The sequence below is a fragment of the Microtus ochrogaster genome (genome assembly GCF_000317375.1).
Source record: "Microtus ochrogaster isolate Prairie Vole_2 chromosome 14 unlocalized genomic scaffold, MicOch1.0 chr14_random_2, whole genome shotgun sequence".
Lineage (NCBI taxonomy): Eukaryota > Metazoa > Chordata > Mammalia > Rodentia > Cricetidae > Microtus > Microtus ochrogaster.
In genome coordinates this window covers 16,051,650-16,059,231 of record NW_004949097.1, presented here as the reverse complement: position 1 = coordinate 16,059,231, position 7,582 = coordinate 16,051,650, and the positions used below count along the sequence as shown (strand labels likewise).

General features: G+C 38.3%; 1 protein-coding gene across 7 annotated transcripts in view; it reads right to left on the bottom strand.

Moving 5' to 3' along the window:
• Bicd1 (BICD cargo adaptor 1) overlaps positions 1-7,582 on the bottom strand; it is a 152,037-nt gene that overhangs the window by 57,582 nt on the left and 86,873 nt on the right. The gene's annotated exons all lie outside the window — the stretch shown is intronic.

Sequence of the window (7,582 nt, the reverse complement as noted above, 5' to 3'; positions counted from 1 at the left end):
CTCTTATGTCTCCTAAGCTGCTGGATGGCACACAAATCCAAGTGTGATAGAATGGCAGCTACAGAAGTATGCAGAGCCAGAATCTGAAAGTAGAAAGACACAGACACAACCCATAGCGGTCTGAATGCCAAAAGCTGGGGTGCTACATGCAGGTAGGGGTCTACAAGAAAGATGGTGATGTTGATTGCTGGTGGAGGCTGAGGCTATAGCTGAAGACTAGCTGCTCAAATTCTTCTGCCTTTCTCTTTGTCCCACCTTCTGCTACTGATGGCTCCCCTCCTTACAAACTATAGTGCCAACGCTGTTTTTCAAGGATTATCCACATCTGATAACTGTACATGTATTTAATGGATAAACATATGATACCCTTGAAATCAGCGCTGATGATTTGGGCGTCAGTTGAAAAGAAGCATGACCAAGTTTATAAAAAAATACAGACTGGATTAAAATTCAGGCCACAGCTGTTTATATGGGAAATGGTGGTTATAAGGAAGAAGAAGAAATATTTGCAAGAATATTTGGTTTTCCAAATTCTCTCATGACTTTATAAAGGAAATGGTTTAGATTAATCTCTCAGAACAATACATTATACTCCTTTTTATCATTTAAATTATAACTACATGATAGGGAAAATTTAAGAGCTGTGTAAATTATGTACTAAATAAATACATCAACTTTTCTAATTAAAGCAGAAGCAAAAGTGATGAAAAATGAAAAAAAGTCTCAAGATAACCCCAAAGGTAATGATAGTTGTAGGGCCTGGGTCTACCCCTGCTCCTGGGGTTCATCTTGAGGACAGTTTCTGGTCAGCCAGCTAAACATCCTGTTTGTTCCTGTGCCCTCTCTGCCCCACCTGGTGATTAGCTATAGTGCATTGTTTACTCCATCTTGGAGTATGGCAATGTCCCACCTGCCTGGGGGGAATTCCTTGTGCAGCAGCTAGGTATTTAAGAATTTTCCCAAGGTTGAATAAATGGCATTTGGCTGATCTCCTTTCAATTGACCCAGGTCTCTTGTGCGTTCTTTCAATCTCCAGGCCCTTGCCCAGCTCGGTACAGTGGCGCGTGAACTGTACTGAGAGGGTAACGCAGAATCAGGTGTTACAATAGTAAAACAGAAACTGAAGTTAATTTGGATAAAGAAAAAAAATACACAAGAACAACAAGAAACAAAACAAACAAAAACAAAGAAATAGAAGAACCACTGAAGGTAAGGCATTATGCATTTCACAGAAGTAGCCAGATACTGATAAAAAAGAGAGAGAGAGAGAGAGAGAGAGAGAGAGAGAGACAGACAGACAGACAGACAGACAGACAGACAGACATGGGGAAATACAAGCATGGTTTTCAGAAGAAGACAATAATTTTAGGGAGGGTTAGAGAAAATATGGAGAAGGATGAGCGAAATATTATCATATATGTTCAACAAGTGAATGAGTGTCATGCTAATAGACAGATGGAGAACTATAAAGAAACTAAAACTGACTTACTCAGAACCTACAGGCAAAATTTGCAAGAGACTGATAAAAATAAAAGAACAGTTAAATTTGTTGATCACTAAATGTTGTTTAATCTGGTTACTGGTATATCTTAAAGTTGTATTTAAAGTATTATTAGAACTGGAGAGATAGTTCAAGTGGTGTGGGAGGTCCTCCTGTATGTGTGTTGCTTTCATTGGTTGATGAATAAAGCTGTTTTGACCAATGGTTTAGCAGAGTAAAGTCAGGTGGAGATCTGAACAGAGGTAGAAAGAGTAGGCAGAATCAAGAATATGCCACATCATCATCAAAGGAAACAGAGATCCAACCAGGCAGATCATGAGACTCATAATAAAATATAAACTATTAGAAATAATTTAATTTATAGTTAGAGCTATCCAGTAAGAGACCTAAGACATTGGCCAAATAATAACTGATAAAAAGCCTCAGAGTGATTATTTCATAAGCAGCTGCAGGAACTAGCAAGTGAGACATGGTGGATGGAGAGAAACCCATCCAGGAGTACCAAAGGGACATCTGCATTTAGGGGTTAAGAACACTTGCTTCTCTTTCAGAAGATAAAGGTTTGGTTTCCATTACCCACATGATGGTTTACAGCTGCATATAACCTTAGTTCCAGGAAATCCTCTTCTGTTATCATAGACACAGCATGCAAGTGATGCAAACATACACGCATGCATACACATAGCATAAATAAATAAATCTTAAAACCAATAAAGTGTTATTTTTCTCTGGCACTCTAATTACTAAGTGGTTATATTCTTAAAATAAAATTGTAGATTATAAATGTATTCTGCAAGAGACTTTATTTTGAGCTTTAAAAAACTTTAACAAAGATGGAGTAGATTAAGCTTCTTTAAAACTAAATGACAAAAATAATTTACATTAGGATTTTTTGAGATAAGATCTTGTTACTATGTAACCCAGGTTGTTCTCAAATTAGTGATCCTCCTACCTCAGCCTCTTGAGTGCTGGAATTAAAGGCATGTCTCACCATATTTCGTTTCATATTAGGACTTTGAATACAAAGAGTCAGTTATTTTATTAGTCATTGATATCTATGTTCATTTTTTTAAATAAAGTGCTGAAAAGATGAATTTATTAAATGTAAATTACATACCAATATATATATTTCAATTAATCAAGTAAGTAAGTAATTTGCAACATGAAGTTTCACTATATTGCCAAGACTGGCCCCAAATTCGTGAGTTCAAATGATCTTCCAGCATCAGACTCCTGTGTTCCATTAAGTTCAAATGAATCCTGTTATTTTTTTAAAAAAATGTTAAATCATACTTATGGTACATGTACATTTTAGTCCTTTATAAGACTAAAGCAAACTATTTAACATATCTACTATCTTATACAGTTATCCTGTCTTATTTGTCTCCCAAAACCCATGTGTTAAAAGTTTGGTGTCCAGCCTATATCAGTACTGAGAGGGTACAGAATCTTCAGAAAGTAGGGCCTAGTAAGAGGGAGCTAGATCACTGCAGACAGGCCCTTAAAGAGGCACTGGAACTCTGGCTCCCATTTCCCTTCTTTTTCTTCCTGGATTTCATGGAGTAAGTAGTTCTATTCCCCAGTATATCTCACCATATTTTGTTTATGGTGACTTTAAGCACAAAGAATGAAAACTATTTCATTAGTTGTCCATTTCTATGTTTTGCTTTTTAACAAATTGTTTTAAAAAACATGATCTCAGCCCCAATACAAACCCAAAAGTGATGGAGTCAAGCAATTGTTAGCAATTGTGACTCTTAAAACAAAACCCCCAAATATCTCTCTATCATATAAGTTAATTGATCCTAAATATTTGTCACTGCAATTTAAAAATTTACAACACATTGCTATTAATATAATCACCACATTGCTCAAGGTTTACATATAATTTATTTCTATGGTATAGCTGAAATTTTGGTTGTCTTTAATTTCCCCCATCAACCATCTCTGGTAACTCTGTCAACTACCATCTTTTAATATTTTATATATAAATTAGATGACACAGTATTTATATTACTGTGCCTGACTTATTTCACTTGGCATGATATTCTTTACATTGACCAGTATTGTTCTAAATGACACAATTTCATTATGTTTTAAGACTAAGTATTATTCCCTCATATAGATACCATACTTTTTCTCTGTGTGTGACTGTATGTTTATCTTTCTGTTTGTTTGTTTTGAGACAGGGTCACTTTGTAGCCTTGATCTCCCTATGTAGATGAGTTTACCCTTGACCTTGTGATCCCTCTGCCTCAGCCTCCAGGGTGCTATGGTTACAAGAATGTACCACTACACCTGTCCCATACATCAACACTGTATACCAGGATTGGAGATACGGCTCAGTGTTGTGGGATATTTGTACACTGGGTAAAGATGTACTTGTTGTGATTGGTGTAATAAAAAGCTGAAAGGCCAATAGCTAGGCAGGAGGGATAAGTGGGATTTCTGGGGAAAGGAAAAGGAGGAAGAATCTAGGTGTGTGAGAGATGCCAAGAGTCACAAAAAAGGAACAAGAGGTACAATATGAAAGCAAGATAATGCCAACTGATAGAAAGTTGATTAATATAAATGGTTTAATTTAAGTTATAATAGTTAAGAACAACTAAGCTATAGGCTGAGCTTTAATAATTAATACAAAGTCTCCATGTCATTGTTTGGGAACTGGTAGCCTAAAGAAAAGTTCAACTACATATGGCAGCCAACATGGGGCTCAAATATCCACATAGAGCCTAAGAAAGCAGTCTTTTGCGTGGGTTCAGCATATAGAGTCATGGCCCTTTTAAAAGGTCCTGCTGTACAGCTAAGCACTTGAGGAGCCAACACTGGTACCAACTCCTGCTTCAGGTAGATACAACAAATTTCCAGAGATGGAACAAGTACCTGCCAACATGAGACTAGGCACTCACAGAACCAAAAGGGGCAGAACCAGCTGCCAGTGACTCATATGCTAAGCAGAGCCATATGACCATAACTTAGTACTTTTGAGATTTGGCTCATGCAATCAGTGGAGGCTGTAGATGGTGGAGTAGGGGGTGGGGGGAGTTAGGTCCATGGTTAACAAAACTTCTGAACAGGTTACATTGTGTTTAAAGATGTACTTAGATGATAAATAAAGAAAAAGAAAATGGGTGTAGACAGTCATTAAAAATTAAATAGTTTAAAAACAATAGTAAAGTCTTTAAAGGAAGAGAAAAGTAATATAAAAAATAAGTCATGTAAGGGTGGGAAATACACAAGACATGTGGAATCTGTAAGGTGCTTTATTTTCAATGTTTTATATGCTAATGTATAAAAATTAGCTGCCGAGAGACATGGATTATGGAAACTGCTAAATTAAACCAATATACATATTTTTAAAAGTGTTTTAACTTCAGAATGGAAGTCAGAAAGTATGTTGTATTGTGGGAGAGGTTATGCCTTTGTTTCTACAGGAAACAAAAAGTTATGGTTTTCTTCAAAATTAATGAAGATCAGATTTGCTTGGGGGAGACCTCTTGAAAATGTTGGCTACAGATATAAAAAAAAGAGACGGAGAAAGACTACAAGATATGTGATGCATACTGATCCCTCTACATGGGAACAGCTCTGAGACTGGATGAAACACAATAAATTTTGTTGGCTACAAAGTCCTCATGACTTATAACTACATGCCATCCTTTCATGTGGCATGGGTAGAGGTTTGCCTATACAGTCCAAACAGACTTATATCATTGACCTATGCCTTTTACCTGGTCAAATACAGAATATGAAATCATCTTTAGGCAACTGCAGAGAGTAGACCAAGAGGTGAGTAATCAGCTCCCAAGCTAGACACCCCAGTCTCTAGGCCCTAGGCCCCGGGGCAAAACCCCAGCCCCTACTCTCCACCCCCCACCCCCCACCCCCGCATCAGCTGTACTAGCCAGCCAGCAGGCAAGCCTCCTACAGGTAGACTGCTCCAACACCTCCCCATAGACCAGAACTTGTAAGCTACAAGTCCCACTCTGCCCCAAAATCCACCCATCTCCTATAACCTTAGAGGATCTCTGACACAGACTGTGACTACACAGAGCAAACCAAGAGGTGAATGATCATTCCCTAGAAGGGAAAGTCCAGTTTCTAGGTCCTAGGTCCCAGTGAAAAACCTCAGACCCTTCCCCCACTGTCTCAGCTTCACTAGCTGGCCATCAGGCAAGTCACCTGCAGGCAGGCTGCTCCAACACTCTCCCATTGATCAGACCTTGTAACCCACAAGTTCCACTCTATCCCCACCACCAACCCCCAGCCAACCCTGGAGACCTCAGCAGCTCCCTGAGACACAGACAGTGACTGCACAGAGAAAACCAAGAGTGATTCCCTAAGACACAGACAGCAATTGCAACAATTGGTCCAAGAGAGGATCCTTGATACAGAGACACCAAGTGTAAGGATTGAAAAAAGAGGCAAAGACACTGCTTGCACCAATGGGAGGAAGAGATGGGTAGGTGCCAATGCAAGAATTCATTCAACAACCTAAAAAGCAACATGGCAACACCAGAACCCAATGGTCATACAACAGGAAGACCTGATCATCCTAAGAAGAAGCAGAAGAAAATGACCTTAAATATAATTTTATGAAGATGATAGCGACCCAAAAAAGGGAAATGAAAAATTCCCTTAAAGAAATGAAGAAAAGGGCAAACAAATATATTGGAAGAAATCAATAAATCTCTTAAAGAAACTCAAGGAAAAAAATAATCAAACAGATGAGGCAAATGGTTCAAACAGTTGAAGGCTTGAAAACTGAAATAGGGGCAATAAAGAAAACACAAACCAAAGAAGCTCTGTAAATGGGAAAAAATCTGAGTAAACAAACAGGAACTACAGATGCAAGCATAGCCAACAGAATACAAGAGATGGAAGAGAGAGTCTCAGGCATTGAAGATACGATAGAGGAAATAGATTTATTGGTCAAAGAAAATGTTAAATCCAACAAATTCTTAACACAAAACATCCAGAAACTCTGAGACACCCTGAAATGACCAAACCTAAGAATGTTTTTGATAACTTTCCATGAAAACTTCCAGACCTAGTGAATCTTGTTCAATTTAGAGCCAGACTAGAAGTGCAGACTGAACATTTGACTGTTTTATGCTTTGGGACACAGAACTCAGACTGCCAGTGAGGTAGTCAGTCTTCTGTTGAAATATAGGACATGAGAACTGAGACCTCAATTTCCCCATCAGAGGAAAACAGACTCATTACAAGAAGTGACTGGAGGCCCTCTTTAGATATGAGGAGGGAGTCTAAGGGGGTTTGCTGCTGTCCAGATACTGGGACAGACTCATTACAAGGAGTGACTGGAGGCCCTCTTTAGATATAAGGAGGGAGTCTAAGGGGTTTGCTGCTGTCCAGACACTGAGACAATTTCCTTAAGAGCAGCATTACATTTGTACTCTCGCCCATTACAAAAACCTTCTCCTGTATTTTGGTTAGGATGAATTGAAGAGAATTGTGTTTTGACAAATTGTGCTATAGTATTGACCTGTTAAATTGTGTTATGGTATTGAACTGCTAATGATTTAGTTTACTATAAGATGTTTATAATTAGAAAATGATTAGAACTTGTCTAAGAAAAGTTTGACATTAGCAATGAATTCTTGAATTTTACATGTTTGATAAGACACATTTAGATTTTAATACTGCTGAATAGACCAATTCAAAAGTGGGCATTTCCAAGCCTGGTGATCCTCCACTCCTTTAATTAGGAGATATTATAGCCATAGAAGTATGAATAGCACAAACTATTATCTGCTTGCTTACCATTAGCTAAATGTGGATGAACTCTCTTGTTGGAAACTTGGCTCAGAATCATCTTACACCTGTCAGAATGGCTAAAATCAAAACACCAATGATAGCCTTTGCTGGAGAGGTTGTGGAGAAAGGGTTACCCTCACCCATTGCTGGTGGGAATGCAAACTTGTGCAACCACTTTGGAAATCAGTGTGGTGATTTCTCAGGAAATTCGGGATCAACCTACCCCAGGACCCAGCAATACCACTCTTGGGAATATACCCAAGAGATGCCCTATCATATTACAAAAGCATTTGTTCAACTATG